Genomic DNA, 11357 nt, shown 5'->3' on the forward strand with positions numbered 1-11357 from the left:
TGTGTATGTGGAAAATATTTTGGCTAACTTCCCCCCCCCCCCTTATAATGGAGTGAAATGTGTGGTCTTCAAAATCCCAAGTGACTTGGTCATCCATGAATGAAACATAGGCAGTAAAATCCACACTTTACTTGGCATGTATGTTGATGCAACACAACATGAAACTTTTCATATAGACCAGCAGAAAGAATGTGGAATGACAACAAATTATTAACTATAGCAGTAACATATGGCTCTTTCAGAGAATCGGCATCTGGTCAGGGGTGTCAAACATGCAGGCTGCAACTGGCCTCTGCAGGGCTTCTATCCAGCCTGCAAGCAGCTGGTTGTCTCCTGCTTCCTTCTCCAGGGTTGCTGCTGCATCGCAACTTGCACAGAACAGACCCAAAGCCAAGCCTCCTTTCCTTCCATTGGCTGAGACCTCCCCCCTCCTTTGGGGAGGAGAAGGGAAAGAGACAGAATACGGCTGGAGTCCGTGAAACCTCAACCAACAAAGTTTTATTTCAGGTATAAATGTTCATGTAGAAGCACACTTCTTTCCTGGGGGTGGGGTGGGGATGCTTCTGTTTATTTTGAGACTTGATCTCTGTTTTTCTCTCTCGTACACACACATGTACATATGTTAAAAGGAAGAGGTGCGGCAAAGAGATGTGTTGGGATAAGGGGAAGGGAGAATTAAAAGGAACTTGCTTGCTTATTTTGAAAAGATTTTTTTAGATTAGTTTTATCTGTGCCCATCTAGAATTTTTTTTTCAAAAAGACCCTGATTAGGAATTAGAACACTTCAGCTGGCTGTCTTTCTTCACAATCCCTCCCCCTTTGCTTTTGTGACTGTTTCTTTATTGTCACTAGCTCTGAGTAGATTGTGCCCAGTCCGAACTCAGCATGTTGTCTCATTTGAAGAGATCCCCCCTCTCCAGTTCTAATTGATGGGGGGGGGGAGAACCTAGCAGCATGGCTTACAATCTTTATTAGTGGAAAGGACGCATATTCCAGTTGCACCTTAACAACCAACAACATTTGTGGCAGGGCATGAGCTTTCATGAGTCATGGCTTACTTCAGGAGTACTTCATCAGATAGTGCTAGAATACGAGTCCATTGGTCCTTTTATCTTGGAGAGTGGAGTGATTTCAGATGCCAAATGACAAGAGCAAGCATTGGTAATGAGACAGGAAACCTCGGTCTCCATTCAGTCCTGGAGAATGCATTGTCTTGAACTTCATTATCAGTTGCAATTCGGCAGTTTGTCTAATCTCCCTTTGAAATTCCTTTGTAGGTCAACCTGGAAGGTTAAAGTGCTCCCTCACTGGGTTTTGAATGTTGTGGTTTCTAATGTCAAACATGTCCATTTATCCTTTACATCTTCCTGGACTAAATTCAGACCAAGGTTTCCTGTCTCGTTACCAATGCTGGTATCTCCACGTCTTTGTATATCACACCTGAATGAAATAAGCCTGCTGTTGTCATTCATCTGCTATTGGCATGTGACCTCTGAAATCACCTTTATGAAGTTTGTATCTCTAGTACCTCATGTTACATTTTATGGCACATGTGGCCCAGCCTGACCAAGTGATATTTATGTCAGATCTGGCCTTCACAACAAATACTTTTGCCATCTCTGTTCAAGATCATTTCTTTCCTTTGGTATTAGTACCATAGTTCCTATTCAACACTAACAGAGAAATCCTGTGCAGAATTACTCTACCCATAGCCAGTTGAAATCAAGAGACATGAGTAATTCTACATAGGATTGTAGTGCTAGTCGTCATGTAGGTCATCAGCTGAATTGTTCTTGGTTTTTTTCAGTATAGATGAGTGAATGTAAATATTGGTTTAGAATTTTTTTAATGTTAATAAGGCAGGTGGTGACATGGGAAAATGGAAATCTTATTACATCAGTTCCAAGGTAAAATAAATCCTCTATGCAGCATTTGAAGCCTACTTTTCACTTGATAAAACCTGTGGAAGAAGCTCAAGTCAGCTGCATTCTCCAATTTATCAAGAGCCTGCAAGCACATTGTTCTAGAGGGCACACACAGTTTATAGTCATCCCATTACAAAGCAATTCATTAAAAAAGATTTTGAAAATAGCATGGCCCAATACACTGTTGTATAATCTAAGAAGGGCCTAGTCTGTCTCTCACATGGGTAAATCAGATCCTTCTGGGAAGCCAACAAGTTGATCATGACAGCAATTGACTTCCCCTGCTCTTATTCAACAGAAACTCATATTCATTGGCAATGCCACCTCTGATTCATTCAGTTCTTGTGACTAATGACTGTTGATAGATCCATCCTCCATTCGAGCTATTTATGCCAGTAGAGACTTGTGGCAGTGAATGCTATATGCATTGTGCAAGTATTCCTTTTTTGTCTAAAAAAAGAGAGATGCTTACCAAAGATAGGATCTGAGAAAGGAAAGAGAGACAGTTATATGGATGAAAGCCAGCATTTAAAAAATAGTCTCATAGCTTTTTGACAGAGTGTGGTAGGTGTCAAGGAATGGTATTGCAGTGACAAGGAGCAGCTATTGAAAATGCCTACAAGTTGAAATGATGGGAGGGAGGATGGAATTATAAAAAGGATGAAAAATCGGGTAAAAATGGGATAGCATAATGAAGGAACTGCAATGGTGAGTAAAAGCATGAACTAACACAAGAGGATGGGGGAAGCAAGTGAAAGAACCAAAATAGAAGGCAGAGGTGGAAAGTACAGAAAAACTTTATTTGGAAGTTGGGTTGAACATACATAATTTCCTCTGAGAAATTTGGACCTAAGCAATAATATAGCCTTGCAAATGATTAAGATAGAGAACTATTTTAGTGCTATCAATTACACTGTACAGAAAATAACAGAACAAAGAGGAAATGGAAGTATCATGAGATGTCTGCATTTATTTAAAAGAAAAGATGATGGTATTGAGTATCAGAAATGGAAAAGATTACTTTGAGTCAAACCCAAAACTGGACTTCTAGGGATGTAATGGATAACAGCATCCAGGAGGAGCCCCAAATTCTGTCAGCATAGTGCGGTGGCTAGGTAGAGTGTTGGGCTAAGATCTGGGAAACAGATTTCAGATCTCCACTTTGTCATGGAAGGGGAAGGTCAATAATTCTTCCATGTGGAAATCTAGGCAGGATTCATGCCACATTTCTCCATTTTGATTGTTTGAGCCTGTTCCAATATTCAGTTTCAATTGCCATATTTTAGGACTAGGATTTATGCTTATACACTGACAATGTTTGGATATTTATATCTTTTTGTTCTAGCTTCAGCAGGAGAGGCATATAAAAGAGTTAACCTTCTTTGTGGTTCAAGGTCATATGCAGAAGCAAACTTGTATAATGTGAAAAGAAAGACTCTCTGAAGAGTCTCACATATTGTGGGGGTCAGCACATTTTACAATAGGGAGAAGACAGACGGTTCTCCATTGCATTTGAGAATTACTTTCCCCTGCCTTAGGCAGCATGCGTAGAAGCTGCCAGGATTTTTGTAAGGCGCACTTTGTTTCCTTAAATCAGGTCAGATATGACTCAAGACTCATGCGCACATGCAGACACACAAAGAAGGAATTACGAAGATTTGTGCTTATTTTTGCCATATTCCCTTTCTGGGCCACAAGTCGAAGTTTCTGAGCAAGCTCATGTCATAGAGCAATACTGTGCTTCTTTCAGGAGACCATTTTTTCTTGTTTGGGATTGCCCCCTCTAAAAATAGCTTCCTTAAAAATAGGAGAAATACCTTTTAAAAAGTTGTTGACTCAGTAGTGATTCACGTTGATTCTTCCCCAAGTTATTCCTGGGGCTCCCTGTCCGTGATGAGATTCCATCTGAAATTACTCAGGTTTCCTGTAAGAATCTTTTAGGCCTGCAGTGTATCATATTTGTGCACTTTCCTAGTGCCCCTTGATGGGTGCTGTATGAAAACTTATTTAAAACAAAAAAGGTGTTCCGAACACCAGCAACAAAATATTTTGCAGGGAAAAGATGAGTTTTGCTATCTGCATGAATTATGAATTATGTAGATTGAATGATCTTGTATAACTTCTTATTTTGCCCCACTCTGAATTTGTTAGTCCAAGAAGAATCAAGGACATGCCCCAGCCACTGACTATCTTACTCATTCCCTTTTCCAATCCACAGGATTTCAGCAGATGTTGCTCATACACTTTCCATTAGGCATAAGATGTAAAAAATTGTTTTTGATTGAAGTTTTTTCCAGGCTACCTAAATTCTCCGTCTTCTATTGAATATTGGACGTTTTTCTCCACACTCTTATGAAATTCTTGTGCCTAACCTGTACCCTTGTATTCACAGTAGATTTCTTTTTAAAATTGCTTCGGAAAGTGCTACCAATTGTCAGCCTTGCTGAACACATGCACACAAATACATGAGTGTATTCATTCTACGAAGATACTTATTATAGTAATTATATGAAGATATAAAGAATCAGTCCCTAGGTCCATCAAGGTCAGTGTTGTTTAATCAGACTTGCAGGCAGAAGTCTTCCACATCACCTACTGCTTGATCTTTTATCTGGAGATGCCAGAGGTTGAACCTGGACCTTCCGTGTGCCAATCAGGAGCTCTGCTGCTGATCTATAGACCTTCCCCTTCCTTTTTTCAAAATCTATGAAACGCAATAGTCTATAGGACATTCTGTCTGTCTTAGCTATTCTTAGTACACAAAAATTCATCCACTGCAAATGAAGTGAGTCTTTGCGGTGGAAAATTGGCTGTAGGGTTGTGTAAAAATGCGGTTTCCTAACCATCTGACTAACAGCACCCTACTGTTAGACATGTTCCATTACAAAACATTAAGAGTTTTGAAATGGTTGCTAAAGTCAAATTTTCAACACTTGCATCTCTATAAGGAGTACATGATCTGGATGAGAAGAGTGTTTCCCCCATGAAAACTTCCTGTAAGTTCCTACGTGTAAATCTGTTCCACATAATATATTTCTGGTAAAGGCTTGGAGGAGGAACATGTCCCATGGCTTAACACCCACTCATGGCGGCTGTCCCACCCCTGACTGCCTACTCCTCCAACCGGCTGGCCTGTCTGTCCAGATATGGTTGCTCTTTGATATTGGTAGCAGCACTTTCCAATTTGGTTCACGTAATGCTATTAAGGACTTTTGGATGATTCTTTCCAACTTCACTGATCTGTGGGTTTTTATTTTTAATGGCTGGCTAAAAGCTAAAAGCTGTAAAACATTTCACTTGATTTACATTAAACCCCCGATAAAACCCATATCAATAAAACAATTTTTACATAAAACTTGCAAGATGTCAAAAAGACCCGGCGGAAAAAATCGTCCCAATTTAATTGACCCCTAATATCTTAAGAAGGAAAAAGAGAGAGGAAGGGAGAGGGTGCTGATGGAATTCACCAGCACCACTATTGTGGGGGGGGGGGAGACACTGATCTGCCTGGCCTCACCCATAAACTTGGCGGAAGAGCTCCGTTTTTGCAGTCCCTGTGGAAAGCCAATAGCTCCCACAGGGACTGCAGCTCCTCCGGGAGCTCATTCCACCAGTTCGAGGCTAGGATCGAAAAGGTCCTGGTCTTGGTAGAGGCCAGGTGTGCTTCTCTGGGGCTGGGAATGTTGTTGGTAATCTGGAAATGACTGTTCTGCTGCTGCTTGTTGATAGTATTGTCTCATTTGCTGTCATCTTCTGCCTCTGCGTGTGTGTTAAGTATGGTCTCAGGACAGTTCACAACTATAAAACACTCAGTTACAACGATACAATTACAATAAAATGCTATTTTAAAACCCCATCTTCACCCACCACTCCCTTCACACCCTCTGCCAGCTACCCCAGACTGGAGTTGGCATCAAATGCGGGGAGGCAGGAAGGAAGAGGTGAAGGGAGGCCCAAATAACTTCAGACTGCCCTGGACTCAACCATAGATGAGGTGGAAGAGTGCCATTTCCCATCTTTACAGAACTTTGACAGCTCAATCAGGGCCTGGATCTCAACAGACCAGTCCACCAGATTGGAGCCATGGCCTTGCAACATCCATAGGGCAATTCTTCTGTGGTGGGTAGGCAGCTAGTGAAGACTGCCTTTGGAGACAGACCTGACAGGTAGAAACCACTTAAATGTTGTTCTGTACACTGAAAGATTTCATATGATCCTGAGAATTCCAGGATCAGTGAAATCAAAAACTAATGAGAGGTCCAGGAGAATTCACAGAGATGCCCACGCTCACAACTCCTTGCAAACATAATATGATCAGGGTTTTTTCAGTTTTCGGCCTACATCCAACCAGAAATTGTTCCAGATAATCTGTTTCAACCAATCTGCCTGAAACTAAACATGGGATTATGTTCTGTTATGAGACAGTTCCAGGAGAACAGGATATAAAAGGGATACATGACATCTTTGAGCTCTCACTTTCTTGAAGTTATTTGGAAACATGCACAGGCCCTAACCAGGGCATATAATTACATGGCAAGCACTTGAAAAATAATACATATTTACATTTTAATCCTGTTTTCATTCAGGCAACATGCTCGTATAGTGGAAATGGATAATCATAAAACATTCAAAAGAGAAACTAAAACTCAAAGTCCGTAACTATAGCAGTGAGAAAAAAAATGTTCAGATACCAGGTGCCCAGGACAGCAGGGCTGTCTTTATCTCTTGCCTTCAAGGGAAGCACATGCAAGTCCCTCAAAGGATCCCTCCACAGCAGAAAAAGGCTTAGTTTTAGATATCAATTTTGTATCACAGGGAGATAACAAGAAAGTGCTTCACCAGGTGTTCTAAATGTGAGGAGGCTCTTGTGAGAGAGTGCTAGCCCAGATTTCCATTGATGAAACTGAGTAGAGACTAAGACCCATTATGCACGGGAGGAATAACGCACATTCGGGGTGGAATGTCGGCGACTAAAATCACCGATAATGCACGGTGCCAACTACAACCGGCCGCAGCTTTGGGGCATGCCGCCGAAAAAGCCGCGTTAGCGAAACGCGGAAGAAAGAGCAGCTTCCGGGTGACCGGGGCGCAACCAGAAGCGGCGCCGGGATTGCCGCATGCATAATCGGTTACTCTGGGTTTTGCCGCCGTTGCACCCCATCCCGTGCATAACCGGTGTACTTCGTGTCTTCCCCCTCCGCGTTTTCCATGTGACCCGAAATCGCCATTTTGGCAGCCGTGCATAATGGGCCTAAGCCACGCTTTCTCTAACAAGGTTTCATGAAACTCTGGGGTTTCTTAGTGGCCCAAGAACGGTTTCCCAAATTGGTCGGGGTTAATTTTAAATATATTTTTAAGAATTGTTAACATTTATTGGGTGATATGATCATACGTGGTCATGTTGACCCACCCATCCCTCTCCAAATTGGCCAATGATGGTTCTAGAGGGGGTGGGGAGGGACCCCGGGTGCTTCCCAACCATATTCTTCATGATCACACCACTTCTGGGGTTTCTCGAAGTTTGAAGAATGTTTCAGGGGTTTCTCAATGGTAAAAAAGTTGAGAAAGGCTGAGCTAAACTCTTGGCTGTAAGAATTCCCATCATCACTAGGGGGAGGCTAGATCCACGTCACATCGGTGTTTTGTTTTATGGGGCAGTCCATGTTATCAAATAGCTGCAGTGCTGTTTGTGGGAAGCCATCTGATCTTTGAAAGACCAACTCACTTCTCTTTATTTACAGAACGTTGTGATCTGCCAAAACGGTTGTCCTGCAGGAGAGGAGGCTGTCCAAGGGCAAGCTTGAATAACAAAACATTCCCCCAGTGAATCCAGCTGCACAAAATCATTATCCAAGACACAGAAAGAGATTGTGGGAAACTTACATCACCCAAACCGCATTGCCTGTTCTTTGCTGCTTGATTACTGTATAAATATCATCTCCCAGTGGAAGTTTTCTTGACCCATAAAGGAGCAAGGCAAAAGAGTCCATAGGGTTCGTTTGGGATGGAATGGGGGGCTTTTTTAGTTTCTTTTTGAAAGATACATGCTTAGATTGCCTGATCCCATCTACCGTATATGTATTAGTGTTATCCAAAATCTTCCTTCAGGAGGGGAGGGGGGGATCCCTAAGGTACCATTATAGCTATCAGATCTTTCAGTTGAATCCAAAACATGAACATCTGAGGGTTACAGTTAGAGGAGGAAAGTAGGATGGGGGAACAGGGATGACTTAAACTCCTCTTTTCTTTTGAGCTGCTTTCATTCAGCCTGAGCTGCCTGGACTTAGGCTGATAAACAAGTACAATTGTGGAACCTCTAAGGCAGCCTTTCTCAACTTTTTTACCATTGAGGACCCCCTGAAACATTCTTCAGGCTTCGAGAAACCCCAGAAGTGGCAGATCATGCAGAATATGGTTGGAAGCATAGCTGTGTACACGCCCACCTGGGCTTTCTCCCCTTCCCACCCCCTCCAGGCCCACCACTGGCCATTTTGGGAGGGTGTGAGTGGGTTGACATGATCATATCACCTGATAAATTTTTAACAGGTTTAAACATTCATTAACAATTAATTAATTCCTACACTTTCAAGAAACCCTTCCAGGGCCATCAAGAAACCCCAGGTCTTCATAAAACCCTGGTTAAGAAAGCCTGCTTTAAGGACTTGTGGGGGACATCTCATCCTCTCCTCACCATTTCTTCTTTCCCATCCCTCAGATCCCCCTTTTCCAGATTTCCTCATCTTCCACTATGTTTATTATTTATTTATACCCCTTTTCTCCAATGAGGAGCCAAAGCAGCATATACATCATTCTTCCAGCCTCTGTTTTATCCTTACAACAATGATTGTGTGAAGCAGATTAGGATGAGAGAGTGTGATGCAGGCCCAAGGTCATCCAGGCCATTTCCACACGGCGGCGTAAAACTGTGTATTTGCATGCTTCCTGATGGGAGACCCCTCCTGCGTTATCCTACCATCTTATCACAGTTTTTTTCCTCCTCAGGTTGTCAATCAACACAAGCCACCAATTCTTTCATAGAGGTGGTTTTGGGGACTCAAACTTCCGTCTGTCCCCCCAAGTCCTGAAATTAGTATATATATATATATATTAAAAAGTACACTTCCACGTTGCTATGGGATCATGCCACAACAAAAAAAGATCTCTTTGGGGGATTCTTTGTATGATGCTCTGTCTTTATGTTTGGGTAGATTTGTGATAGGCTGACCATGATAATTTGATCTGATGGTTGTGTGTTCACAATAAAGATTTAAAACACAGAGCATGGATGCTAAGTTAAGGGCTGCTTCATCACATATCGCCCCTTCCCCGTTCATGCCCCCCCTCTAGAAAACACAAACAAGACTGTGTTTCAGATTGGGTTGCTGTCCAATCCCATGATTACTATGCACACTGAAGAGAATATTTTATTTTAACTGAGGGCACGTTACTTTGTGGTCCTGTAGCAATGCAGACCACACAATTAAAAAAAATTGATCCAGAAATGGAGAGGGGAGGGAGGGCAAAACACTGCAGAAACTGTCACACATATCTCCTTCCAGACAGGCTTGCCCCAGTTTGCATGCCGATTTGTAGTGCAACAAGAAAGGGGGAACCGGGTTTATGCAATTTCCCTTATTGTACAGCAAAAAGGATGAAAATCTGCACCACCCACTAGAGAGCTCTGGATTGCTGCCGATGTCATGAGGGAGCAGAGGCCAAGCAGGGGCAAATTCCTTGTGTGGAATTGGTCCCAGTGAGTCTCCATGGCGAAGTGGGCATTCAAATCTGCCACATTCCAGATCCTAACCTGAAATGCTAGACCATTAAATCACACTGGCATTTTCAGGACAACTTCTGTTGGACTATAGTGAGCACCTGGGCCCTGGGGAGTCATGCAAGTTGTACGGCAGCAAGTCATCTGGCTTGAACCCAGTTATTCCTTCTTCAAAGGCCAAAATAGCCCTGGTGGATCATGTTCCCTCCCCATGCCTTTTACTGATAAAAACCAAGGCTTGAAGGTTAGTAATATTTTTGTGGTTGCCAACCAATAGCCATTGAGGACATTTGTTCTTAAAGATATAAGTGTTGCATCTATTATTTTTTGGGGGGGGGGGTTAATCCCGAACATATTTTTTTAATTATTTAATTTTTTCCCCAAACCTTTGGCTTTTCTTAGTTTTTTAGAAAGATCTGTCTTATCTATCCATGGTGTTAATCTCTGGATTTAAGTCTCTATAGATATGGCCACATTTAGCATTAGATACATTAGTGATACTGGTTAACCCCACCCAGCACAAAAAAACATTAGCTTGAATGTGGCAGTGTAAAAACTGCACAAAACAGGCAAGAATCCCTGTTTCCACGCTAATCTTCCCCTATATATCATTGTCATAAATCTCCAGTTAACTTACAGTTTCACCTGTTATGGTCAGCTAGTTTTGGTCAGCAGAATCTACTATGGGATACAAAGTTGGAATTTGATCCTGGAAATAGAAGGAAGGGCCAAAAAGGGAAGACCAGCAACCCACTGAATACAGATGAATACAGATAAGAGAAAAGAGAAAGCTTATCCCATAAGTTTTTCTTCAAATACCTGCTCTGTAGCAGATCTATCAGCATGAACTGGTGCCCAGCGCTGATGAGCAAAAGGGGTAACTGGGTTGTCTCTCTACTGGGACTGGTGTGAGAATTGGGAGGTATGAGGTCCTCCACACCAAGAAACATGTTGGGTAACACCCAGCCACTTTGCAACGTCCTGCAGCAATATGTTACAGAGTTGTCCTCCTTATAAATTTACACAATGCTTCTACATCCTGTCTAGCAGATAACACACTCTTGGATTGAAATGTTACACTTTGGATTGAGTCAGTTGTACAATAATGTCTTGGTTGACAGAGCGTGCTTAATAAGCACAGCAGCCTTCAATATGTCAACAGAGCCACACCATTTTGAAATTTCATAGTTTAAGTTTCAATTGATATTTGCCTTGGATAACAAATACTCACAGGACTGTCAAACTCAAGATTAGCATTCTCTCGGAAAGAATTAAGATCTGTCCAGCAGAGTAGATATTGATGATGGGCACTTCACCGCAAAAAGGGCTCAGTAGATCTTCTCGGAACACAGAAGGTTCCAGGGTCAACCCTTGGCATCTCCAGTTAAAAGGATCGAGCAGAAGAAAATGTGAAAGACCTCTGCCTGCGACCTTGGAGTCTGAGTTGACAGTACTGACCTTGATGGACCAACGGCCTGACTCAGTTTACAGAAGCTACATGTGTACTCATTCATACGACCATAGATACTGTACAGCTGCAGCATTGGCTGAGATAATGTAAGGAAACAAATGAATAGATCAGGCTTTTGGTGCATGGATAAATGTGGCTGTCAAATATAGTTTTGCACATATGAAGTTGTAACATCCCTAAACATTTT

Source organism: Paroedura picta, chromosome 6 (genome assembly GCF_049243985.1).
Source record: "Paroedura picta isolate Pp20150507F chromosome 6, Ppicta_v3.0, whole genome shotgun sequence".
Classification (NCBI taxonomy): Eukaryota; Metazoa; Chordata; class Lepidosauria; order Squamata; family Gekkonidae; genus Paroedura; species Paroedura picta.